The sequence below is a fragment of the Callithrix jacchus genome, chromosome 5, assembly GCF_049354715.1.
Source record: "Callithrix jacchus isolate 240 chromosome 5, calJac240_pri, whole genome shotgun sequence".
NCBI lineage: Eukaryota > Metazoa > Chordata > Mammalia > Primates > Cebidae > Callithrix > Callithrix jacchus.
The window spans coordinates 57,034,951-57,062,508 of NC_133506.1; the positions used below are offsets into that span (position 1 = coordinate 57,034,951).

The 27,558-nt window shown below is 47.3% G+C and overlaps 1 protein-coding gene across 2 annotated transcripts in view; it reads left to right on the plus strand.

The window, feature by feature from the left end:
* CDH4 (cadherin 4) overlaps positions 1–27,558 on the plus strand; it is a 667,678-nt gene that overhangs the window by 173,205 nt on the left and 466,915 nt on the right. Inside the window, exon 1 of one of the 2 annotated variants that reach the window (XM_035299089.3) lies at positions 14,849–15,156. The exons of the other annotated variant lie outside the window; for it this stretch is intronic. The gene's annotated coding sequence lies outside the window, so the exon portion shown is untranslated. Of the gene's footprint in view, positions 1–14,848; positions 15,157–27,558 lie in introns of those variants that run through there. 2 annotated transcript variants of the gene reach the window in all.

Sequence of the window (27,558 nt, forward strand, 5' to 3'; positions counted from 1 at the left end):
CCAGGTGGTATTTTCTGCAGTAGCCCTGCTGTGTCCCAGCCATTCCCATCATCCCATGGTGCCCCACTGGCATGCTGTCCTGCAGAGGGCCAGGTTTTACCCTCTAGCATGTACCACTCTCCCCTGGCTTCATGCTCCTAGCTGATGATACATGTTCTTTGGTTACTTCCACCTCGTAGTATCAAAGGTCAAATTAGCCAGTAGCTCATGGAACTAACCCACCAGTGGTATTTACCCCTGGATAATGCCCAATGGCGGGCAGGCCTGCAGCTTATACCCACCGTGGTTTTGCTGAATGGTGCTTGTTAGATTTTGCATAATCAAATTGAGCCCAGCTCTATGAAGGCTCTGCACAAGCTAGTCTCCTCTCTCCGCTATTTGATGGAATAATAGATCCATAGGAGAATTCATTTGCAACTTTAAGCCCCAAGTTAAAGACGTCTCGAGGGATGAACATGGGTGATTTGTGGAACATTGCGATGCATTTATGAGATAGATTGCAAGTTCACCGCAGCGCTCAAAGAGACCAGATCGGGTTGCATTACAGGTAGCTCTGTAATCCAGCTCTCCTCTGGGAGAGAGTGCAAGCTTCATGGAGTGCGAAGAGAGGCCGCAGTGGAAATGGCTTCCGTGGCACTGGTCCTGGGAGCAAGTACCTGCTTCTCATTCATTTAAGCACATTAGCGAGCTTCATAAACACTTAAGTGGCTCACAGGATGCTTCACTTCCAGGCCTCGCTGCACCTCCTCTGCAGTCACACAGAGGCCACCAGAAACCACTGTCTTCTGGGTTTCAGAGCCGAGCAGACAGGACCAGGCCAGGCTGCAGCTGCTGACCCCTGAGCTGGCAGCTTCCCCACCCCCTGCACAATGCTGATGCCCAGTGCTTCCTCCCTGGGCTGCCTGTCTTCCTGGGGCCCCCTCATTTAAAAACAAAAGAACTCACTCTCACTTCTTTCTTTTTCATGCCTTGTTAATAACTGTGTAAATCTGATAACGTTTTTGGACCCCACCACGATGTAAAGTAGACACAACAACCAGTTCATTTTCCTTTTTCTTGGTACGTGGATGTCCGTGGATGTCCTGCAGGCTTCATTCCTCCCAACCCCCACTTCACGAGTGTGAAGTTGAATTAACTCATGCTTTGCCGAAGCCAGATTGGGTAGGCAGACGTGGCTTTTCTTCCCAGCCTGCAAAGCTGCAGGATTCGTGGCAGTGGGTTCTGTGGTAACGGGAACTGACTGTGCCTGTGTCCTCTCTGTCCATCCTTATAGTACTCAGGAGTTTGGATGCCGTTACCGGGCCCATTTTACAGAAAACGGAGGCTCCCAGGGGCGACGTAACCTGCCCCGGGACAGGCAGCCACAAGGCAGAGAAAGGACATTTGGACCTGCATCTGTGAGACTACAGCCCTGGGGCTTGGCTTCTGAGACACGTAGCTGGGGCTATGGATCCCCAGGGGGGCTCTGTGGACTCATTGCTCTCCAGAGCGCTCCAGCCCGGCTGCAGGTGGTGCTCCCAGCTTGGTGCACTGAGGTGGGAGGAGGTGGGAGGAGGTGGAGAACAGAAAGTAAGATTCAAAGACAGGGAGTGCAAGGGGACAGTGAGCCAGCAGGACTCCGAGGAGGAAGTGGGAGAGTCGTCAGGAATGGCCAGCCTGGACACCTGGACCGAGCCCAGCCCACAGAGCAGCTTCTGGGTTTTTGCACCTGGCGGAGGCCAGAGCTGCTTTCACCTCCGAATGCTAGGTGAGGTGCCAGCACCCAGCAGGAGACATCCTGCAGACAGCTCACAGACATGGGGTGTCGGCTCCCCAGTGCCCTCGCTAGGGACACAGAAGTCAGGGTTTTAAAGTAGGGGTGAGAATACCAGCTGCCCTCATTTGGGTGTGGGAGTATCCTGCTGGCCTGTGTGCTGGGGAGGGGCTCTAGGGCTGTGGCCACGTGTGTTCCATGGCCTTCCAGGCCAGTGTGGTGTGGCCCTGCCCCACTCTCCTCACCCTCTCCACTCCGGCCGTGCTTGCCTCCTCCCAGCCCCATCACAGGGCCTTTGCAGGTGCTCTTCCTGCTGCCTGGAGTGCCCTGCTCACGCTCCAGATTACAGCTCCACTGTCACTTCCTAGTGGAGCCGGCCTTGCCCTTCTCCACTAGGTCAGGACCTCCTAGTCTCAGCTTCGACCCTCCTCTTGGGCTCACCTTGCTCCTCTCTGGAGCACCATCATGGTGACTCTGGCACCTTCACCCCCAACTGTGTGGATCCTACTTCAGCCCCACTGGTCAGACACCAGCTGGGTATCCTGCAATTCAGGTCTGACACTGCCTAGCAGAGGCAACTCAGACCCCACAGATTAAAGACCAAAGTCTCCAAAAGACTACCCCCGCTTTCGATGCAAACCACAAGTCCCAGGGTGGGGGGCCTTGGCTACAAATCCTGGAGTTTCCACAACACTCTCAAAATGGATAACTCACAGACGCAGTTACCTATAATTATGCTTTTATTTTAAAGGAAACAGACACTGAGGGTGAGGTCTGGGAGGGGCAGAATTTCCAGCCCGCTTGTTGTGGAGTCCGAAGGGGTCTCCTTCCAGCACATCCATCTGTTCAACAGCACAAAGCTGTGCTGAGCTTCAGTGTCCAGGGTTTTGACTGTGTTTTGTTATGTAGATATGATTAATTAACTCATTGGCCTCAAGACTCAACTCAGTCTCCAGCCCGCACCCGCTGCCCCATCTGGAGGTCAAGCTGGCTCAAAGTCCCCAGCTCTCTGGTCCTGTGCCTGGTGGTTCTGGCTACCAGCCTCTCCATCCTAAACCACCCTGGGGCCAACAGTGAGTCACTTAATTCGCATAACAAAGACACTCCAATCTCTCAGGAAATTCCAAGGGTTTTTAGATACTTCATGCCAAGGCCCAAGGACAAAGGCCTCTTGTTTTCTCTGCCTGCAGCAAGCTCAGAAAGGCAGGCCTGGCCCGTCTCACCATCTCCTGCATCCTAGCACCCAGCGCAGGGCCTGGGACTTGGTGGGAGCTCCCCAAATGCTGATATTTGAAGGAGGCAGTCAGTCAGCCCAAAGGTGGCATGGCCTGCAGCAAACTTGCAAGGAGACAAGAGAAAGCAGAGTTCATCTGTATCTGAAGAGCAGCAGGAGGGGCCCAGGCGCCCTGCTCAAACCCACCCCCCACTTCCCACTTGTCTTTCTCAACTGCTTTTCAACCAGAGAAAATTCTCCTCCCGCAAGCTCCTAGGCCCTTGGTAGAAAGCTATTTACTTGCCTCGATGTCCTTTTTTTCCCCCTTTATGGTATATGTTATTTTCCTCTGGCAAGATCCCTGTTTTCTTTGGAACGGTGCTTAAAATGATAGCATTTAGCCGATGAAATAGCAGCCCATCTTCTGTCTTCCTGTGACACAGCGAAAGCACTGCGAAGAGCCAAAATGCCTTGCTTCCTTCTCACTGGCACAGCAAGTCCTTGCGCCGGGCCTGATTGCTAAATAAGGTGTCTGGGCTCCCATCATTTCATCCTAAGAGCAGTTGTAATCAGAGTTTCAGCAGCACACACCACCCTCTCAGGGAGGTGGATGCTGGCTGGGCTGTCTTTTCCAAACGGATCATCAGTGTGTTGAGGTAATAAGGAAATGAGAAGGTTTTTCTTTTCCTTCCAAGTGCCACTGTGCATGGCAGTTTCTCTCATGGAATCTGGGTCCATTGTGCTCCATTTACAAGGAATTAGGTCGCTGGGGACCCCTTCATGACTGCCCTGATGCAGACGGTCCCATTTTTTTGACACACTTCACAAGACTGCCAGGAAATTTCCATGGGGCCTCCAGACGTGCCCCTGGAAAACAGAAGTCATCCTGATGATACCAGAAAAGTGGGTCCTTTTCTATCAGTCCAGGAGTCGGGAAATGTTTTCTGTTCAGGACCAGTGGGTTTTTCAGCTTCATGGGCCAGGCGTCCATCAGAATCAATCAGCTCCACCCCTTCAGCAGGAAAACAGCCACAGACAGCACTTAATGAACCCTCAGGACTCCAACAGCATTTTATTTTCACAAACAGTGCATGCCAGGCTTGGCCAGTGGGCTATCATCTGCCACACTGAACACCGTAAGGTGTTTTAGGCTGGCTGACTGCACTGAGGACCACACCGTAACCTCTGTGACCTGCACATACACCTCCAGATGAGTTCCTGGAACTAGAAAGTCTGAAGTAACTGGAAAACCACAAAAAGGAGAAGAATGATCATTCTTCTATTGTTCCTTATTCCCACCTCAACTGATAAGGCAACTGGACTTTGAAACCAACCTTGCTCAACTGATAGGTCAACCTTGTGACTCCAGACCCTACAACTCCCTCCCAGCTTGCAAAAAACTGCCCTCCGCTGACTCTCTTTTCTGACTCAGCCTGCCCACACCCAGGTGAATAAACAGCCATGTTGCTCACACAAAGCCTGTTTAGGGGGTCTCTTCATTCAGAATGTGCACTTAACAAACCCTGCTACAATCCTGATTCAGGTGTCCCAAATTGAGCAAAATGCACCGTGCATTTCCCTAATTTATGGGTCAGATTTGTCCAATGACGCCTTTAATTCAAGGACAATTATCTTGAGAAAATGTACGGTTTTTTTTTTAATTATACTAGCATAGAAATAAATAAACGCACCAGGATGAAAGCGCAGCTTCCATGAAGAATTCACATTATATACTATGAAAAGCTATGCCCCGTGCAATTTGACTGTTTTTTCTAAAGAAGCTGGAAAACCTTTCTGTGAGTTTCAGCTTTATAGTGTGTGTTTTGTTCTCCTTGAGAGGACCTCATAAATCAGTTGGACACATTTTGCTATAAAGGAAATATTTTATGTGCGAAGTACTATCTTGAAGATTTTTCTCTTTTATCAGGGGTTTGTAAAAGTAGAAAATGGCACATGGGTATAATTGGTTGGCCATAGTCCTTAACTGTAGACGTCAGAGATCTCTGCTTATTCAAAATTTATTTAAGTGTCAGAAATTTATTTGAGTGGATAAGGGTGAAGGAAGCTGCTCTGAAAGCATTTCATATGAAAAGGCATATTCTGTGCTTAAAAAAAAATCTTTGGCAAAATTTTGCAACCCTGTATTAGTAGGGGTGCTAAAGTAAACTACCCATAGAAAACACCCCACCAGTGTCCAGAAAGAGATCCTTGGCAAAAGTAAATCCTGACATGTTATTAAATCAGTGATATCCCCCAAAATCAGTGGGAGAAAGCTCAATTCATTTTCAATGCCTACAAATAGTAAAAATTAGCTTAAAAAGAAATAATAAGCCTTAACTCACCTAAAAACATCAAGATAACAAAATTTCATTCTTATTTGCACAGTGAAAACACATCGGGTAAAGATTTCAACGCCTTTTTCATTTCTCTCCCCATCCTAGCATCTGTCTTCTCTGTTGACTGTTCTGACTGAATATATTTTTAACTTTTAAAAGACTTGTCTTTTAACTGAAAAATAGTTTGACTTTTTGTCAAAATGGTCAAAGCAATCTTGGTGCTTGAAGTTGTGTTATCTGAAGATACAGGCCCATCTTGAAAATGAGAGCCCAAGAAGGGTGTTGAAGTGTGCATTTCATTCATTTAGTTAGGCACAACAAATCTTCTCAAAGCTCAGAGGCTTAAAACAACCGTCCATTGCTACCTCTGCAGCTCTGTGGGTTGACTCGGCTCAGCTGGTCTGTCTGTCCTTGGGATTTCTCATGCACCTGCACTCACTGGGGTTGAGTCTGGAGTCATCCCAGGCCATGACCAGCCAGGGCATGCAAGATGGCGCTTGTATGTGGCCAGTAGTGGATGCTGGTCACCAGCTTGGAGATACGCTGGCAGCACAGACTGGACATGGTTCAGCCTTCTCGTAGCCTAGGGACTAGGTTCTGAGAGCAGATGTCCCAAAAGGGAGCATTCCAGGAGTCCCCTGTGGAAGCCAGAAGGCTCCTTTGACCCCGCTGGCCAGTCCAGGTTCAAGGGCAGGGCATTAGCGTCTTCCTCTGATGGGCCATCTAGCCTGCAAATACAGAGAGGGAGGATTCGAGGTACCTCTTTGGAGACCACCATCCACAGCACTAGATGGGAGCACTGCCCACATCCTAACGCTTTATCTGTATTGCCCTAGTTACGTGGTTATATTGGGGAAAAAGACATTCTTGTACAGACCACTCCTAAATTGAATTCCCGTTCTGACTTGCCTCACTGATCATCGCTGAGCCCCGTCTCTGCTTAATACACTCAGGTCTCCATGGGTTGATCTTAACTGATTGTTTTATGTTGCAGCCATCCTGTCATAAAGCCTCAGTGCAATGCAATTGGTTGCAAAGTGAAAGTGCAAGTAATGCAAACATGCAGGACTTCATGAAGATGATGAACGTGCAGGAATTGCAGCCACAATTATTGAGAAAGGAGGTGGAGTTCAACCAGATAACCACTGGGGAAGCCGAGATCCAGTTAGCCGGGGAGAGGAAAGGTTCATCAGAAGACACTTAATGAAGTGACAAATGGTCAAGAGAACACCTTCAGGATATTAATAACATTCTAGACGAGTGTTTGCAACAGTTACTGTTCGCAGTGGGGCTCTGAAAGGCGAGTGTAAAAGGAAATTGGGCAGCCCTAATGCTTGTTAGCAAGCTGCATCAAAGGGCGCGGCCACTGCTGGAATGTCTTTCACCCTAAAAGTTAGCATTTAGTTGCAGTTAGAAGCAAAGTTTATTAAATATAAAATCAAATACATCTATTTTCACAAAATTTTGGTTTTGTGTTTGGATATGAAGGGCTAAGCGGATACTCAGTGTGCACCCTTGACTCTAACATCTTACCCTGGTTTTCAGTGGATTCCTGTCGAAGCCTTTCTGAGAGTATGGATTGTTCTTAGGAACAAAGACCTCCTGAGCTGTGAATCTGGGAGACAGGGCTGCAATGCCTGCTTTCCCGTGGCCCCGTGGCAGGCGCCATGGAGGATACGCTGTGTTTGGCGTTCTCAGCAGGTGTCCTGGTGCCTCTGGTTGTCATGGCACTTCTCTGAGACATGGACAGCAGGGGAGAAGGTCTGGCAGTCACATCAGGTGGCTAAATGCCACTGCCCCCACAGTGGTAAGTTCTGGAAGACTGTAGTGATTGGGAAGAGCCCAGGTCAGCAAATCGGCAGTCAGATTGCTCCAAAAAGTATCAGAACAGTCCGACTTTTGAGTTCAGATATCACTTCAAAAACATTTCCTGTGTCTAGCTTCAGTCTTGGGGTGAAAAGACACATTTCTTTATCCGTTTCAGAGCACAGATGACTTCTTTGAGTTCCAGGCCTGTGCTGTGTGGCCAGCTTTCCCACGGCTCTCGCAGAATCACAGACTTGAAACGAAGCATCCAACACCAGCCCTGCTGTCATCCATCCATGGCAGGAGCCAAGCTATCCGTTCTCTTGGAAGAGTAAAAAGAGATAGGACTGAATTTCAGAATCAGGGTTTCAGAAGGAAAGGAAGTGGAGGAAGCATCCAGACCAGCCCCTTGGCTTCAGGAAGGACTGAGGTGGAGTGACCAGGCCAGGGCCTCACAGCGAGTTGGGGCAGAGCTGGGCAGGCCTCTGTGCTCCACTGACTCGTCAGTGACACAGTATTAACCCTCTTTATGCTGATAAAAGCTATTGCAGCTTCAAATCCAATCTTTTGTATCAGCGAATTCTCCTGAAAAACAGTGATTAGCATGAGTGTCACCCTCACTGGAGACCACCCGACGCAAATGCTCCAGCAGCTTCCAGCTTCTCCAGGTGGGAGAAAAGACCCCTTCCCCCACTACCATGTAACCAATGTTGGATCCTGCTGTGTTCTGAATGTCTGTGTCCCTCCAGAATTCATCTGTTGAAACCTAACTGCCAAGGCAATGGTGTTAGAAGTCAGGGCCTTTGGGTGGTTACGAGGTCATGAGGGCTCTGCCCTCAGGAATGGGATTACAGTCTTTGTAAAAGGGACTCCGGAAAGCTGCCTGGCTCGTCCTCCATGTGAGCACACGTAGAAGGTACATTTAGGAGAACACATGCTCTCACTGGACACGGCATCTGCTGATTCCTTGATCTTGGGCTTTCCAGCCTCCAGAGCTGCAAGCCATACATTTCCACAGCTCATCAATGATCCAATCTCAGCTATTCTGTGTGGCAGCCCCATCAGACTAGAAAGGACCCTAACAGCAACAAGGGCCAGGCTGGGTTGTGACGTTTGCATGGCACGTTAATCCAGGTTCCCTCCAACCCTTCTTCACTAACAGGACATGGCTTCAGAAGAACTCGAGCCCTGGTGAGGTAGAAACTATCGCAGCTTCATACCTGATCCTTCGTATCAGCGAATTCTCCTGAAGGACAGTGATGAGTGCAAACATGACCCACACTGGAAGACCACCCAGACGCAGATGCCGCAGCAGCTTCCGGAAACCATGATCACTATTTTCAGTGCTTCTATTTAGCATGATGGATTTGATCAGTCTTTGCTAAATTGAGCACATAAACAAGGATTTAGTCGAGATGTAGTTAAAGGAGCGTTCGTGCACTTTTCCTAAAACCCAACGTGTGGCAAGCTGGCTCACGCCGCTGTTGAGGTCCAGTGTGTGTCTGAGGAAGGGTCGCTTCACACTGGATGTGTGTACTGCCGTGCCTGCCCGACGTGGAGACCCTCCAAATACTCCACTTCTAGAACCTGTTTTTAAGTAAGCAGGTCAAGGAAACATCCCCGTCTCTCTTACACTCCTCATCCTGCTGTGCAAATATTTGTGGTTTTAAAAAGATAACAGATTGTGAGAACTCCAGTAAAATGATTGCAGAACTAACCACCCTTTTAAGTAGAAGTGACATTTCCAACAGGTCCACTCAGATGGTTCCAGCCTTCACTTTGGGGTTATACTTTCAGCTCCACTTAAGCTGCCTGCGGTGAGGGGCAGAAGCCTGTGTTACAGAGACTCATGGGCATAACATGGGATGCCTGCCAGCACTCAGAGGAGCCCCTCCACCTGACTTCCAGAGACAGGCAGGGGGGTCAGGAGACTCCCGGGATGCACTGAAGCAGCTCCTTTTTTGATAAAAGTGGCAGAGAAGAATTTTAACCCTCTTTATACTGACAAAAAAAAATACACATGTGTGGGAATGCATGTCTTGGTTTGAGCACTGATCCTTCCCTGCAGTTCCCAGCCGTGGCACTGTGGGGCTCAGGGACTGAATCACTCTGTAACAGGGGCTGCCTTGCACACTGGAGGCTGTTTGACAGCATCCCTGGCCTCCACCCATGAGATGACCCCTAGATGCACCCCTTCTTCCCACCTCCAACCTCAGTTACATTCATCAGTGGGGGGGCTGGGGGGGAATAGCAGAAGGTGGGGGTACTGGGGAGGGATAGCATTAGGAGAAACACCTAATGTAGACGATAGGGTGATGATGCAAGAAACCACCATGGCACGTGAACACCTGTGTAACAAAGCTGCACGTTCTCCACATGTACCCCAGAACTTAAAGTATAATAAAAAAACACACAATGTCCTTAGACGTTGCCAATGTGTCTTAGAGACCAAAGCAGCCATGATTGACAACCAGTGTCTAGGAAGACACACGTTCTGTTTGTTTGTTGTTTTTAATGTACTTTCTAGGTGAGAGACACCATGCCCCGCGTAGGTGTGAAGCACCTCGCTTTACCTGGGAAGCTCCGCGCATTTAAATACCACTCCCCTGCACACTTATCTGCCACAGGGTGGTTACTGCTCTTTAATTGATGCAGTAAATATTCCAGAGTCTTCTTGTTACGCGGGAGTGGTTTAGAATCAGCCCCTCAGTGTGATTGCTATTTTAGGGATCATCACACATCATCTGCTGTTTGGTGTCAAACCCTGAGCCGCTATTATTTAACACTGATTAATAAATGGCAGGTTGTCAGCACCGGTTGCGAAGACACTTCAAGGAGCCATTGTTCTTTTAAATTAAAACATTTAAACATTTAAATCCAGGGCTGGTTCTCGTGGCTCATTTTAATTATTCCTTTTGTCTTGGCATACTTTCTTCTCCTGATCACACAGCTGTCACGCCAGCAGTACCTGGAGTCGGAACACGACAGCCCTTTCCCTATTGCTGCCATTATTTTCACAAGGAAAGCTGCAAGCTGCTGGAGCAGACATTAATTTTGAGAGAACACTGCTGACTAAGTTATTAAAACAAATGCATCTGAAGACTGCGACTTGCGTCATTGATACACAGGCAGGGTCTGCAGGACTGGGTCTTGCTTGGCTGTGTGTGTGTGTGTGTGTGTGTGTGTGTATCTGTGTATGTTTGTGTCTCTGTGCTGTGTCTGTGTGTGGCTATCTCTGGGGTGTGACTGTGTGGATCTGTTCGTGTGTCTAGATCTGTGTGTCTGTGTGTATGTCTGTATCTATGCCTGTGTCTTTGTGGATAGCTCTGTGTGGTGTGTCTGTGTGTGTATCTGTGTCTCTGTGTGCAGGACTGTATCTGTATATGTGTCTGTATCTGTGTGTGTCTGTGTGTGTGTATCTGTATGTGGCTGTGTCTCTCTTTATCTTTGTGCATGTTCATGTGTATCTATGTGTGTCTCCTCTGCGTGTCTGTCTTTGAGTGTGCATATATGTGTTTGTGTGTGTATCTGTGTGTCTGTGCGTGTATGTATGTATGGGTGTATATCTATGTGTGTCTGTGTGTGCAGCTGTGCATATTTGTGTGTTTCTGCATGTGTGTGTCTCTTTGTGTCTGTACATCTGTGTCTGTGTGCATATTTGTGTATCTGTATGAATATCTGTGTGTCTTTGTGTACATCTATGTCTGTGTGTGTATTTGTATCTGTACATGTGTTTCTGTGTGTCTGTATATTTGTGTGTTTCTGCATGTGTGTCTCTGTGAGTCTCTATGTGTCTTTGTGTACATCTGTGTCTGTGTGTATATTTGTGTATCTGTATGAATATCTGTATGTCTGTGTACATCTATGTCTGTGTGTATTTGTATCTGTATGTGTATCTGTGTGTCTGTATATTTGTGTGTTTCTGCACGTGTGTCTCTGTCTACATGTGTCTGTGTGTATATTTGCGTATCTGTATGAATATCTGTGTCTTTGTGTACATCTATGTGTGTATATTTGTATCTGTACGTGTGTTTCTGTGTGTCTGTGTATATTTGTGTGTTTCTGCGTGTGTGTGTCTATCTGTATGTATCTATGTATGTGTATGTGGGAGCTTCTTTGTGTGTGTCTGTGTATGTGTGTGCATCTGCATGTGTGTTTCTCCGTGTGCATCTCTGTGGATAACTGTGCGCGTGCATGTTTCCCCGTGTGCGTCTCTGTGGATAACTGTGTGCGTGCATGTTTCCCCGTGTGCGTCTCTGTGGATAACTGTGCGTGCATGGTTCTCCGTGTGCGTCTCTGTGGATAACTGTGTGCATGCATGTTTCTCCGTGTGCATCGCCTTTTGCTTGTATCTTCAAACTCTACTTTTATTTGCTTTTTAAAACATATAATGATGTACAAGACTCTCATTTGGAAATAATATCCTCATTCCATAACCCTCTCTTCACCTTCCTTTCATCGTGTTTTCTGACACTTTACCCCTGAATTCTCCCTCCTCCTTCATTTTCCTTCTTCTCTTATTTTCCCAACACCCTGAAGCATGAACTTACTTTTTGGAGGTCATGGGCTTTTCCCAGGGTTCTGCCACCAGCATTCTGTTTGCCTTTCTTGTTCTTCCCTGGGGCCTTCTATGCCGATTTCCACACCCAGTCAAGGTAGGAAAGAACCAAAAGCATCTTCAAAGTGGGTTTGGCCCAGGCTTTGCTGCCTTGTTCCAGCCCAGCTGGTCTCTAGACTCCCTGCTGGCTGGAAGCCAATGCCCCAGGAGACATTTGCACTTAATTCCCTCTGTGTCCCCGGAATCACGGGCAGCTGGGCACTTTGTTTTTACATTCTACTGACTATGAGGAAGGTGCTTTTATAGTTTCCGTAAGAGAATTTTATTAAGCCTGTACTCTTCCAGACCGGAAAGGTATTATACGAACATTTTATGAGCAGAATGTAGAAATTAATGGAGAAAAACTACTGGAAATGTGGGTTGTTTGGTGCTGTTTGCTCCTCAGACCCGACAGAGTGCGGTTAATCATACATCAGGAGGCAGGTTCCTCCAATCTCCTCCGTAATGTGTTTTTTTATTTCCATTTGTGTTGGGAGTTTTGTAAAATAAACAGACATTGTGTTCTCTGGGGAGATAATGGGTATCTCTGAAAGGACAAAGCGGACTATGAATTTAGTTGGCTTTGTGCTGTGATAGGAGCAGGAGGAATGTTGTGTATTGCATTATCACCGTTCTGGGGGTAGGAAAAATGACTTAAATAGACCCAGCCTCCGAAATCGCCATTGTGTTAAGCCTTGTTATGATGAACTTTTCCTCGTGTGCGCGTGCGGGTCTGTGTAATGAATATATAAATAGGCACCCATGCATCTGAGGTTTTCTTTTTGATACTCTGAAAAGGCTATTCTTTCTTTCTTTAGGCCAATCTTCGAGGTTAGTGATGGAGAAATAGCAATAATAATAATAACAACAGCATGAAAAATAAAATCGAAAAGCTGTGGCGCATTTAAATTTTCATTAGAAGCCAGCTGCAGTGTGTTGATTCTACAGTAGGTCACGTCAAGGGGCTGCTGGGTCCTGAATATGCAGAGTTTTCTCTACTTTTTAAAACCTGGGTCCTCATTAACTTCTGTCACTTCACACACGGCCTCTGGGGAAGCAATTGGGGATTGGGGTGGCACCTGCCCACCATGTACAGTGCCAGGGGCTGGGCGGGGGTGTTCAGGCTTAATCTTTGCTGCTTCAAAGGGCACTGGTGCCAGCCACACTAGCATTTTAACGCAAGCCAAGGCTGTCCTCAGAGCCCCACAGCATGGTGCATTTATCTCCATGGGGGGGGCCAAGGGACCTTCGAACAAAGTTCAGTGTGGATGGCTGGGCCAGCCACCATCAGGTCCAAGGAAGGGAGAAATTAAAGCCATTCATTTATGTATTCCTGATTCTGATGTTTTCTCCCAAGCTCTGTGCAAAGGCTGGCCTCCACCCTTCCCAGCAGCTCCGCTCCCTGAGTCCCTCCGCTAATAAGGACTGTCCAGCCTGCCTTCTAGTCTCCTGTGACATGGGGATATTTTGTAATCAGATGTATCGTCCGTCTTGCTTAAATGGTAATTTGTACGATCTCCTAATAGTGTATGAAGAGAAAGCAGGATAAGAAAGAATTTCAACTTTGATTGCTTTGTAAAGATTATTTTAGTAGTAGCGTATGTTGATGGTAGAGAATTTTAATAAAAATGGATAAGACTTAAGAACTTGAAATCACCACTGTTAATATTTTGATCTACAAATATCTTTTCTAGCTTTCTCATTAACTCTACAGAAGTGAAATTATACCAAATACTTTTGCGTTTCTCCTCAATTTATCCATATACTGAGGCCATTTTTGTGTTAGACATAATTTTCTATACCATTTTTAAGGGCTGCCTAGATTATGTGTTATCTTGTAGTAGTTTATATGGTAATTTCCATAACCAAGTCAGAAAAGATGCTTTGTTTCAATTATCCTATCGTTAAATGGGAAAAAAAAGGCATTTTCACATACCTTGCTTTTGCTAAACCAGCAGGAACTCTATATTCCCTTTAGGTGGGGGCGGGGGCAGGGACAGTTTGCAGCAGAGCTGGTCTCTGCACCTGACTAATCTCAACCATTACTCACAACGGAAACTTGAGGGTATGTTAATTTCTATGGTGTTGACAATGATGTCATTACAGTCAAAACTATCTTAGTGGATTCTTTTAAGTCTTCTTGAATGACCTTCTGTTTATGAATGTTTAACCCAAGTTTGTGAGTCAGGGCTATCTCTGTATGACCCGGCTTCCTGGTATAATCCCCCAGGACAGGGTTTTGGTGAGACCCCAGCCTTCAAACTTCTGGACGGTTGGGACTAGGGGGAAATGATGCTTCCAAGGACCCACAGATCCAGCCTTCCGCACATGCATTGGCCCAGCCATGCAGGGAAAGAGCCCCCATCACAGGGAGAACCCTGGGGCATGGGGGTTCTCCCAAACTGCTCTCCATGCCCCTTGAGGTCTCTTTTCACTGCAGTGGGGGCTGGGGTCCAGTGTGACTTGCACCAAGCCCTAACCTCTAAAGATACAGTTCATATCAGCAATCCTTTGTGTTGGGTCTTCATCTGTCAGAGGATTTATTAAGAAAGACTTCAGATGCGAACGCTGCTTTGATATTGAAATATGCTTTGGGTTTTGCAAATATGTTTGAGGCTCCATCTGTGTCTATTCCTATTAATAGTTCAGTTCCGTCATCATTTTCCCAAACCGAGAAGGTGTCTGAGCTTGCTGTGGTAACACAAGGATGTCTCAGGCCCTGAGTCCACAGCTCCAGGATTCATTCAGTAAGCTGCTGGATGGCCACTGTTGTCAGCACACTGGGTTAGGGCAGAGGAAACCCCACTGTCCAATGGAGAGAGTGTCCTGCTGTGCTCCAAGAGTGGAGGTGCTAGAGCAGGTTCTCTCTGCACTAACCCAGTGTCCTGACAACAGTGGCTGCCCAGGAGTTTGCTGAAAAAATCCTGGAGGTGTGGACCCAGGCCCTGAGAAGTCCTTGTGCTATCAGAGAACACCAGATAGCCATGATGCATCTAACACAGTCCACTTGTGAGGAAGTCCACATATCTGGATCGTGATCCCCTATAGAGAGGGGCCTGGAGGCTCAGGAGAGGGGAGGGACTTTGTGGGAATAGATGCTCTCCTGCTATTCTAGGAGGAGAATAGCTATTCTAGTCCCCACTGCAGTTGCGCGGACTTTGTGGGAATAGATGCTCTCCTGCTATTCCCTCCCTCCCGCACCCTCTCCTTTCCTCTGTGCCATCCTGCCACCTGTGCACGTTCTTCAGCAGCGTCTTGAGTAACCCTATGATAGGCAGCTGTGCCTGGTGCTGCAGAACCCTGATGGGCATGATGCTTGGCACCTGGCTTCAAAAGGCGGCTGCATATAAGGAGGAAACTCAGCACAGGCCACCACGGAGCAGATGCGTCTCAGCCGCATTGGAGTGGTTCAGAGTGCTCGGCTGCAGGAGGACCTGGCTATGAATCCCAGGTAGGATTATTACTTACCTAAAGCCACATCTTTGAAGCCTCAGTTTTGTAAATCTGCAAAATGGGTATAGTAATAAGGTTATATATCCTAATACTATTTCTAGGATACAGGCAAGCTAACAGGTTCAAATGAGAACGCGCTTCTGGGGCAAAGCCTGAAGTGGCAGCATTTCTTACTCTTGCACCTTCCGAGTAGGTTCTTTGCTTACTGGGTAACAATTGCCTGGAGCCCTGAGAGTCTGTGTGGACTTTCCTAGGAGAGCTGGGGGCCTCCTCAAGCAAAACTGTAGAAGGTGGGAGAAAGGAGGAGGAGGGGGTAGGAGGCTGGGAGAAAGGCATCCAGGGCGGGCTCTGGGCAGGGCAGGAGGGCTCCTAGGCCGTGGTGTGCCAGGGAGCCCAGAGCACAAGCTGCCATTTGTCCCCAAAGGCCTGATCTGTACAACATAAATGAGGAGGGAATGTAGACTCTTCCCAGCTCTTCCCTCATGCATAGGCACTTAGATGATTTAGGGAGAAACCATTGGAAAATTAACTATCCAGGTAATTGCCTAACACTTAACTTCACTTTATAAAATGTAAACTTGATTGTCAGGCTGATATACACTCCTCTGTGTCCTTTAGAAAACGGCTGCAGCCCCTGCCTGAGAACCCAGAGCGTTTGCACTTTTCCTTTCATTTGTGGATTGTGAGGCTGGCTCAGCCCGTGCTCCGGCTCCACTGCAGTTGCGCGGCTGTCGGAGCCTTGGGTTCGGGTTGTGATAAAGTAACAGCCTTTCATCTTCCCAGGCCAGGCCCACAAACAGGCAGGCAGCAGACTTATGTGTTGAGTTCCAGGTGTCTTTAGAACTAATCTCTTGTGTCAGAAAATTATATGAGATGATGCCTGATGCCTCTTGTCGGTAATAGATCTTAGTCCCTCGTTTAAGGATTTTCTTACACTGCTTGATAGAGAAGAAAAGCCAACCTTAAGTAGCTTTATGTAGGTAGCCTGATTTCTGAAAAGATTGCTAATCCTAGTGGGAATTTATGTAAAAGCGTTCAGACTCTGCAGAATAGTCAAGGTTTCCATATTTATCAAATGCAGCTCTTCTTGTGTGAATAATGCATTCTGGGGCAGGCTCGGTAAATTGCTTTAGTTAATGAATTTCAAAGGTGGAGATGGTTGTCGAAGCATCTCATCTGGTAAGCTTGCTGTTTGAGTTTTGCTATTTATTCAGTTTTTAAATTTTTCCAATTGCTGCAGAGTTTTCCCGCACTGTATGGAAGTAAGGCCAGGAAAGCAAGAGGTGTGTGGTTTGGTTTATTCTGACACTTCATCTCTGTGACGCATTTCTTTACCATGTAGAGGCCTCGCAGGGCTTGTGCTTCAGGCAGTAAAACCTTGAGAAAGTGGCCACTGACAGATGGAGAAGGTATGAAATAGGGAGTGAGACAAAAAGAGAAAAATGAGTGATACTTATTACGTGTCTCACCTTTTCCACCGTCCGTTTATACCACAGCCTTGGGTTCTAACCAGTCTGCCTCCTTATAATAACACACTTAAGAAAAAGCGTAGCTGGTATTTAATCTTGCGACTTCTTAAAAGTTAAACTATTGATGTGTCTTCTCCTAAGTTAGCGGTGTGGTTAAAGGTTCTATTAAGAAGCAAATGAAGAAATGAACATCAAACTTCCTGGGAAGTAATTATACGAGTTTATAATAAGCCATAAGAAATTTGAAAGGAAGGGGAAAAGCCAATGAAAGAGTGTACTGAGGATATTAAATTAAGTAATTTTGATGTCACCATTTGATATCCAGGAACTTGAACAATTTACAGTTCTTGAAACTGACAGGTTGAAGCATTCATTTTTCTGTCATGGGAGCAGTGGCAATGATGGAGGATTATATGTCTGTGTATATGAAGAACTTGCACTGCACTTTGAAGATGCAGGTTCCTGTGGGGCAGCCCGGTTGAGATGTCAGGGCTGAGCTCACTGGGTTCTCACCTGTGTAATCCCAGCTAGCTGTGAGTTCCTCCAGGAAGTGAAGGGACCTCTTTGAGCCTTCTCCAGTGTCCTATCTCTCATGGGAGGAGGTTGCTATTACCACCCACCTCTTAGGTCCTTAGAAGTAAAGGATCTAGTGTATGGGAAAGGCTCTGTGTGGAGCTGGGTCCAGGGTGCAGTCAACCCATAAGAACCAGAGCCACAAAAAGATGGTGCCTTCTAGGCAGCTCACCTGCAGCCAATCTGCAGGCTGTAGATTTGATTCTATGTGTTTAAAAACCAAATATTTGGCCTATCTTCCTTTATAGAATTATAAGATATAATCCGAAAGACCAGAAAGCAACCCGATACGGTTTGACTGTGTCCCCGCCCAAATCTCATCTTGAATTGTAGTTCCCATAATCTCCATGTGTTGTGGGAGGGACCCATTGGGAGGTAAATGAATCATGGGGACAGTGACCCTCATGCCGTTCTCCTGATAGAGAGTGAGTTCTCACAAAATCCGATGGTTTTATAAGGGACTTTTCCCCGTTTGCTCTGCACCTCTCCTTCCTGCCACCTTGTGAAGAAGGACAGGTTTCCCCTGTCCTTCCCCTGTGCTTCCCCTCCTGCCATGATTGTAAGTTTCCTGAGGCCTCACAGCCATGTGGAACTGTGAGTTAATTAAACCTCTTTCCTTTAGAAATTACCCAGTCTCAGGCAGTTTTTCATAGCAGTGTGAGAACAGACTAATACATGGCCACCCTGGTGACCTGTGTGAAACTCTGATGAAATTCTGCAGCATGAGCCTGTCTAGTTCACTGAGTCCCTGCTCCCAGACCCTGGGCCAGCTGCTGGGACACAGTCGTGACCAACGTGGAGACGGTTCCTATCTTCACGGAGTTTTTAATCAAGATGGGGAGTCAGCAAAGTAAACAGGCAGCCACAACCATGGGGTGAACTTTGTGATGGGGACATGTACCTGGGGGGAATGTTGTGATAGGAGGGGGGCACTTGGGTCAAACATGGGTTATTGGTAGTGAAGACCCCATAAGACAGAGTAGGGGTGATGGGGCACAGGAAGGAGGAGTGTTTTAGGCAGGGGTACAGTGCATATGGTAGCCTGAAGGTCAGAGGTCTGTGGCAATCTCAGGAGCCTGCACCTGATGTTAGTCCCCCCCCGCCCCCCCCGACCCCGCTGCAAGGGGAAGTGGCACAGGTGTGGTTTGGAGGGTGGGCTCTGCACCTGGTGTTAGCTTTCCCCGCTGTAAGGGGGCAGTGGCGCAGGAGTGGTTCAGAGGGTGGCCTCTGCACCTGGTGTTTGTTTTCCCCACTGTAAGGGGGCAGTGGCGCAGGAGTGGTTCAGAGGGTGGCCTCTGCACCTGGTGTTTTTTTTCCCCGCTGTAAGGGGGCAGTGGCGCAGGAGTGGTTTGGAGGGTGGGCTCTCTGACTGGGGTAGGAAGTGTGGATTTTATTGCAAGCAGTTGAGAGCCATTTGTTTTATTTTCTTTAACAGCTTTATTGAGACATAATTCACATACCATAAAATTCACCCTTTTAATGTAATTCAGTGGTTTTTAGTTTATTCACAGACTTATGCAGCCATCACCACCACCAATTCAGGCACATTTTCATCACCCCAAAAAGTTCTATGTAATTTTTCATCTCACGTATAGACTTGTGTAACCACCACAAGGAACATCCCAGAGTGTTACAGCTCCACAAGCGTGTGCTTTGTGAAAACATCAATATCAAGTCCAACTATGAGATCCAGGAAGATGAGATGGAAAGCATATACGCTGCATGGTGATGTTCAGGATGGAAGCACTCCAGAAGAAAGCACAGCCACGAGGTCTATGGCTTGTCCACGAAACCTCTGTGAAGGTGACAACTGAAAACACCCACAGCCCGGGGTGGGCTGGGGTTGTGAGCGCCTCAAATCAGCATACCTGTGGGTTGTGTGATTCTCTGAATTGGTGAAGAAATCTAGGAGAGTCTGAGCCACACAAAGGACAGTTTCCCTTCTGTGCATATCGCAATCACACTTCTGAAAAATTCAGTAAAGGATTTTAATAAATCCCACAAAAACCAGGTGATGTTTATGTGTAAAAGAAAGTGAAGATCTGGAGTTGGGTAGTTCCAAACTTCTAGGACTAGCCAGAGGCCATGGAAGTGTCCACATGTGGAGCCTCCCATGCCATGCAAGGTGCATTAGCTTCCCTAGCCTGTGCCCATAGGAAGCTAATGGCATCCCTAGACATTGGAAAAACCCAAATGTACCTCTCACATTTCCAAATTGCCCCATGGGGTGGGGCAACCACCATGAGAGCCACCGTGCTTGACTCTGAGATCCTCAAGGACCCTGGGTATAGTCCTGACATGTCATCTGCAGCACGGGGCCAGGCAGGCACGCAGGAGCCAAACATGCATCATGTGTAGACAGACGGAGGGAGGGAGGGGAGAGGGATGAAGGATGGATGGATGGATGGATGGATGGATGGATGGATGGATGGATAATGGATGGATGGATGGATGGATGGATGGATGGATGGATGGGTGTGTGTGTGGATGGAGAGAGGGATGGAGAGAAGGAAGGATTCCTGGATCATTACATGGATGGATAGATAGAGAGTAGGATGGATAGATTGGTAGGTGGGTGGACAGGATCAATGGCTCTTAAATAACCCCTGCCTGCAAAACCCTCAGGAGCCTGCTGCCCAGCATTTGTGCTGAGTTCACCACCTCTACCCTTCAGGCACAATGGGCCTCTCCATTGCTAAGTAGAATGTGTTGGCAACAAGGCGGGGGAAATCTTTGGCTGACTTTTGGAAGAACATTGTTTAAGAATCTGAGGTTTTCTCTTAATCCTTTGGTTCTCTGCTGGGGCTGATTTTGCCCCCCAGAGGGCATTTATCAATCCCTAAGAATACTGTTAGTTTTCACAAAGCAGGGGACTGTGAACTGACATCTAGTTGGTAGAGTCCACCCTGGGGATAAGCAGCAATGCTGCTATCCATCTCTCAATGCCAGGGCAGCTTCTACACCAACGAATAATTCACACACTTGGTTGAAAGTGCTGGGATTGAGATACTCTGCTGAAGGTGAGAAACTATATTATTTCTTAATGGCCACTATAATATGCATTAATTGATCTCTGGAATACTGAAGACTGCCTTGAACAAAATGGATGCAGAAAGATCTCTAGCACCTCCAGAAGACAATAGACATGGGAGAGGCAGCTCCAGAGATGAGCTCCGTGAGGAAGCTTCCTGAGGTGTCTTTAGAGCAGAAGGCATGTTCTGTATGTTGGCTGTATCATTAGTGTGATTATATGTACTCATGTGAAGACACAGTTGTTCTATAAATGCAGCAAAGTTTCTGAGAATAATAGGAGAACTTCTCCTGGGGGTGAGCAAGTTAACATGCAGAGAATGAGAAGCTCGGATTCACAATGGGGTAATAAATGGAAACTCACTGCACAAAGAGGAATCGGTGTTTTAATTTGTCAGAAAATTACTAAATGGCTGAAGGGGCTTTGTACCAGAGTTCTCCTTTCAGAGCATGAATTTTCCTTAAAAGAGAGCAAACCTGTGTTTACAGCAACCACCTGAAACAGAGAAAATGATAAGGACAAAGGACCTGCGTGGGGTTCACACAAGACACAGTGTTGCTATCACCACAGGGTCACTTTTGCAGACAAGGAAGGGACAGGGCCACCTTGGTGGCTGTGGTCCTGCTCCTCCACTCACCTGGAATGTTACCAACATCTCCAGTCATTTTCTCTGCCCACCTCTACCATGTGTGGAGCAAAGGGTCGGCTTGTTTGAGCCTTCTTCAAATAACGCCATTGAAAAAGACGCTGGGGTAGAGAGAGCCAGAGATGTGAGCAGGATATAGAGCCACACTGAGAAATTCAACTCACAAAGCAGCGGAAATTTGATGGTGACTATGATGTTACAGTGGCAGGGATGATGACGATGGTGGTGATGGTGATGGGGGACAGAGGTGGCAGTGACTGGATGGTGGTGTTGGCAAAGGTGGTGATAGTAGTGATGATGGTGGTGCTGATGGTCACCATGGTGATGGTGAGATGGTCATGGTCATGATGGTGACCCTTGGCTAGCACACAATAAACACTGAATAAATAGCCAGGCACCCACTGTTGACCTCATCATTGGTGCCTCTGCTCCATCCCTAAGGAAGGGAAACCTGCAATCAATGTGAGCAGCTCATCCTGATGGCAGAATGTCATAGCAGAGAAAGGGTGTTCCGTCTCTTTCAGGGATGCAGGTATGTCCAGGTGATCTAAGGGTGAAACCAGCTTCTCTCAGCTGGGCCCTGGAAACCTTGATGCCTGGCATCATTGGAGAGACTGGGGAGGTTTGGATCCCAGTTTGCCCAACCAAAGGGGGGCAAAAGGGGGCCCTAGAGCCCCGGGACTCCCCTGCTGCTGGAAGCAGCCTCATTTTACAAGGATCTGTGTTTGGGGATAAGGGCCCTGGGCCAGGAGGTGGTTTGCTGAGACTGCAAAGGCCAGGCTGCCTGTCCAGGTGTGCACAGAGGCATCCCCAGGTGGTGAGGTGGCACCCACAGGAGGAAACATGTTGAGTGGGTGTCCTAGGAACCCTTGAGGGGCTGCAGAGCTGGCCGGCTGTTCTGCAGAGAGGGGATTGAGGGTGGGAAACAGAGTCATGTGTGTTGAACTTGGCTTCAAGGTGGCAGCGGGTCTCTCAAGAGCTGGGGGCTTGACGAGGTCATCCCCAGGGGTATCTGGCTCGATGCATGGCCCCAGCTGTTCTGTGATTGTTGCTATGAATGATATTATTGTTATTCCTCAGTGGCCCTCTTGCCAATGCAGGCTCTGCTTCAGCTCTGTCAGCCCCCTGTATCTGCTCCCATCTAAGCACCCCCTTCCAGGGCCATCACCAGGGAGAATTTGTGAAAGACCAGGTTCCTAACACAGGACTTGGCTGCATTTGTAGAAACACTGATCTAAATTTGAACTTCTAAGATGAATGTTGGAACATCCCCTTTCCTCACTTTTACACAAATTATAAACAGAATATTGGCAATCTAGGAAGCCATTTTTTTAAAAAAATGCAAAATCCCTAAGTCTGGAATTTCAGGTGCATCAGCAAGAAAGCAAGGAAGACAGACTATGCTTTCCCTGCAATTAAAGAGTATTAAGAAAGCAAGGCTTCGCAGACACTGCCTCTTAATTGTCAGTTGTACAGGGTTAATGAACTACATTAGTTCACTGAAAAATAACATATTGACTGTCAGAATCTGCCACAGCAGCAGTGAGAAGGAGCCTCCATAGAATATCTTTGTAGGAAATTATAAGTGACTCTGCTTCCGCTGGAAGGAGGAGACTGAGGGGCCTGCTCAGAGGGTTCTTTCTGAATGAGTGGGCTCAGTTCAGACTTGCTCCTGAGTCCAGGCGCAGGTGCCTGGGAAATGCAACGGGACCCACGTGGGAGCAGGAGGGGCGGTGGCCTGCAGCGGGGGTGAGGGGCGATTACACTTTTCCTGAACTGCTTCTCTCCAGAATTGGTGCCTGTCCTCCTGTGTTATTTCCACATTTGTGAGGTTGTTCACTTAACCTGTGCACTGACCTGGAATTGTCCCCGACGGAGGCGCGTGATGTTTGCAGGGGAGTCTCACTGAACAAGCACCGTGTCTCTTTACACTTGACTAGCAAGTGATGAGAGGGAGATATCATTCAGTGCTTTGCTGCCCAATGCACTGGCATGCCGCCTGCAATCCCAGGGCCACGTGAAGCCCGATGGTGAAGTCCATGAAACATGAAGGTGCCTATTAAAGACTGAGTTGACAAAAGGATTGCCACTTTTAATCCCCCCAGTTCAGGTCCCGGCACAGCACTTGCGTTCAGCTTAAAATTACTACACGGCACTAAAGCTTCTTGACAAGAAAGTTGTCAAGGATGGGTGTTAGCTGGATTAATGAATAAATCCAAAATTAACCCAGCACTGGAAGCACTGTGGCTTTGCAAACCTGGAAGATGGAATGCATGATAAGAAGGGTATTTGAACCATCATCTCCCAGCCTTGCCAAAATCGTATTACAGGTTAGAACTTTCTGCTGAGGGTCTGCCTTTATTTCACTGGAGTCCTCTTGAAGATGAAGACATCGTAAGATCTCCATGATGCAAACCAAATGGGACTGGCCCTCCCTGTCTGGGGTGACCTGTGCATTGTGACCTTGATGGGGGAGGATGAGTCAAAGTAGTTGTGGCTCTTCAGAGGTGTAGAAGAGATTTGTTTATATGCAATTTGTAATATGATTACAATTTGTTCTCACCTGGCAAATCAAGGGAGTGTAGTAACCTTAAGGATTCCTGTATCATCTTCTGCATGTACTGAAAATAAAAGCACTTAAAAACTAAGTCATTCCATGGGCTTTCCACCACTCGGCTGGCACCTTGCTCCTGAGCAGACCTGGGTGCCGAGAGCCTCCCTCAGCCTCCTCCATGCTCCCAGTGCTCCTCCCTCTCCATCGTGCATGGGGGGACACTCTGAGCTCATCGGGGCTCCCCTGTCTCCCTCCTTCCCTTGGTTTCATCCTCCATCCTTATGGTTAGCCTGACCTTTTCATAATCCCAGGTCAGAACAGGTCTCATCTTTGCTGGAAATACTTTCGTGGCTCTGAGGAAGGTTTACATCATCCTCAGTAAAATCCTGCCAGAGGGGAGGGCGGTGGACCATCAGCAACATGGGGCAGGCACCTCACCAGCCAGAGTCTTCAAGGTGATGAAGCAGGAGGGTAAGGATCAGGGCAGGGGTGGGGACATGGTGTGGCTGTGTCCTCCCCCAAATCTCACCTTGAGTTGTAATGATCCCCACTTGTCAAGGGCAGGGCCAGGTTGAGAAATGGGGTGGTTTCCACAATGCTGCTCTTGTGGTAGTGAAGATGTCTCATGAGGTCTGATGGTTTTATAAATGTGAGTTTCCCTGCATAAGCTCTCTCTTGCCTGCTGCCATGTAAGACATGGCTTTGTTCTTTCTTCTTCCTCCATGATTGTGAGGCTTTCCCAGTCATGCGGAACTGTGAGTCCCTTAAACCTCTTTCCTTTATAAATTGCCCAGACTCGGGTATGTCCTTATTAGCAGACTTAGAACAGACTAAAACAGGTGGGCACCAGGGCAGGACTGGGCAGGTGAGGCCTCAAAGTAACAACAACAAAGGAAGAAAATCCAAGCAGATCTCTACAGAGGAAGAGTGCTCTCCACCAAAGGACCATAGTTCAAGCAAATGCAGTCTCTATAAGATGTCCCAGGTGTAAAGCCAGTGAGACTTTCCACACAAAGGTACCTGGGACTCTAACGCAGCCTCGGGGGTGGGCTCAGAGTCCTGGGAATCAGGATCCGTCCACACCGTGCATGCTTCAACCACATCGCTGTTCAGGGCACTGGGTCCAGAGTGGCCTCACCAGTGGTTCCCCAACCAGCAGTCAGGAGTGAAGACAGTGGCTCCAAATGTGCACAGATGGGTCCTGGGTGAGGGGCTGAGGGTCTAATGTTGAATTTCATCCTATGTATGTCACAGCAGCAGACCTCAGGGCAGTCAAACGGGCCAGAAAGACTTTATTCAAGACTATCGCAGCAGGGGAGAGAGACTGACCTCAACTCCACTGAGATAAAAAGTGGGAGGGTTTTTCAGTACTGGGTGAGCTGACAGGAAGGACAGGAGGATGCTAGAGAAGGTGGTCCCCATCATTAGGCCATCAGGGGATTAGGGAGGTCAGGGACCAATGGTCAGGAAGAAACTTATCTAAAGTGTAGTTACACTGAATGGAACATTGAGGCTCTCTTGGTCGCAGGGAACTGACGAAGGTAGGGTTTGAACTTACACCTGTCTGACCATAGCTCCTGGCTAATGGCCCTCTCCTCAGCAGCTCATGTCCATACTAATGCGGGCACTGCCCTGAAGCTTATGGTTTAGGTAGAATTAGTGGGGTTAGGGTTTTTCTTCTGTTAAACCAGTTGGTTTGACATATATCACTTTCTGGGAAACTTGGCACATTGGGACTCTGGCTGGTGTTGAGGAGAAGGTGCTGAGGGCTGGGAAAACCCTGATGCCACAGTTGCAGAGAGGGATACAAAAGGAGGGCCACAGTATTACCTTTAAAGATCCCAGTAAGTTTTTTTCCAGGTATAGTTACTATAGATGTCATCCTACTAACCTGCATTTTGAATCCGGGTTAAATAGAAAGAGTGAGTGTTTGGAGTCTGTGTTAGGTTATGATTGGGTGGTAGGAGATGAGAAGTTAATGCTGTCCCTACGATTCAGTTGAGAAATGACAGTCCAGTGCCCAGCTACAGACCAGAATAGCTTCTATTTTCATGGCCGCTGAGGGCCGTGCCTTATGATGGGCTGAGACATCCTCTTGCTTTTTCACACAGCACTTGGTCCCTGAGTAGTGACTAATACTAGAGAAGGTTAATTGATTTGGGCAGTTTTGTACAGATGCTTTCCCTTGATCATTCAAGCTGAGGTTAGAGCCGCTAGCTGGACTGTGAGGTCTCTGGGACCCGGCCTTATTAACAGCCCGGTAACTAACGTCGGTGTCTCTGCTGTTCTCAGGCTGAGGCACACTAGTAGAGCCCAGGTCCCCTCCTGAGCAAGAGTGGATGCTCCTGCCAGCATCCACTGCGGGGTGGAGGGACAGGGCTCACCATCCACTGTGGACTTGGATCTGTTACCAAACTAATTTTCACTGCGAACAAAGAAGCTGGCTTCAAAACTGAGAGCCCAGTGAGAAAATGGCTCTTTTATCCAGGTCATGCATTTTACATTTTCCCTGTTTAATAAGCTAAAAGTCTGAAAATGCCAAATTTGTATCTTTTATTAAGCAGGCCCTAAAAGTATACACAGGCCTGCAAAAGTGTGTGCACATCTTATATGCCTTCACATTTGAAAGATGTATTTGAACATCCCAGGTGACCGTCCGCAGGGACTTTGATCTGGCATACAGAATGCTGGAAGGGCAATGCATTGTGTATCTTTCTCTCCCTCTGGGAACAAGGAAGGGACCTGCCAGAGAGCTTGCTGGAGAGTTGGCATTTTGATGATGTGAGAACAGTTAAACCGCTGCTTTCCAATTTTTACCACAGCATTCAGGAAGAATGGGATTTCTGTTGGAATCATGCATTTAAAAAAAAAACTTTCCAGGGAGGTATGATAATGGAGGAGGAAGAAATGGATATTGAACCAGGTTTTTTTTTTTTAACTTCTTCAATTCTCCTCTCTCTTCACACATGTGAAATGTTTACTAGCAAATGTATTCCAATGATAATCAAGCTGTACTTTTATGATCTTAGATTGCTCTTGGCATGGGGGGCTCAGCAGGAGGGATAGTGCCTGGCACCTCTCTGTAAATCGTGTGGACGTATTGATTTCATGTAGAGACAGCTAAATGCATTCGAAGGGAATTTCATCTTGGTGGACATTGGTTTGAACTGTTGTCAGTAATGAAGGTAAATGGCTGTATTTTAATCTTGAATCTTTACCTCCTCGTTTTTGTCAATCTTTGCCAATAATTTTGAACTTGATCTTCATTTGTAGGCAAGTTTCACGCTTGCAAACATTACTTTCAATTTTGACCCTAGGGAACTGTTAGAAATCGTAAACCGAAAGAACTGATTTCCAAATCTTGCATATTATTTTGTAGCGTATAAAATTGGACTTTTTTTGCAGGTGGGGTGGGGATACAGTTTTACTTTCTAATGTTCTCCATAGGCCAGTTTCTAAATGACTCTGCCTGCCACGGGTTCACAAATGAAGAAAGCCTCTTGTTTGGAACGGCCAGGCAATGAGATTAAATTTCCCCTTGGACATTCTTTAATTTTGAGAATGCATCAACATTTAGCTCATCACGTGGACTGCATAGCATGTATTCCTGTGCATCCAAGGAGATGTGGATTTCCATTTATTTCTCACTGTGGCTGCCCTTGTACCACCATAGCCAGCTGCAAATGGAAAGGTTTAGTCAGGAACTTACGAAGAACCAAGGAGAGTCTCTTAGAGACACTAAAGGCCCAAACATCAGACTGTTTGATTCCGATGTTTTTTAAGCTTCGCTCCAATATGCGAGCACAGCTGGTTTGTCTTCACTGAGACAGGCAGCTTTGCTGCAGTCCTGTTAGAGAGAGAATGTTTCCTCTTAACATGCTCAGAAAGAAAAAGGGCTGGACCCCCATTGTAGTAAAAGAGTGCATAGCAGGTGTATCACATGACTAAAAGAAGAAATACACAACACGTGACTCAGAACAATCCCAAAATTACCATCTGGGACTGATAAACTTGTTTCACACATCAGAGGTTGCAGCATCCTCATTATGGTTCTCGTGCATTAAGGATTCATTCTTTCCTGGCTGGGCATGGTGGCTCATGCCTGTAATCCTAGCACTTTGGAAGGC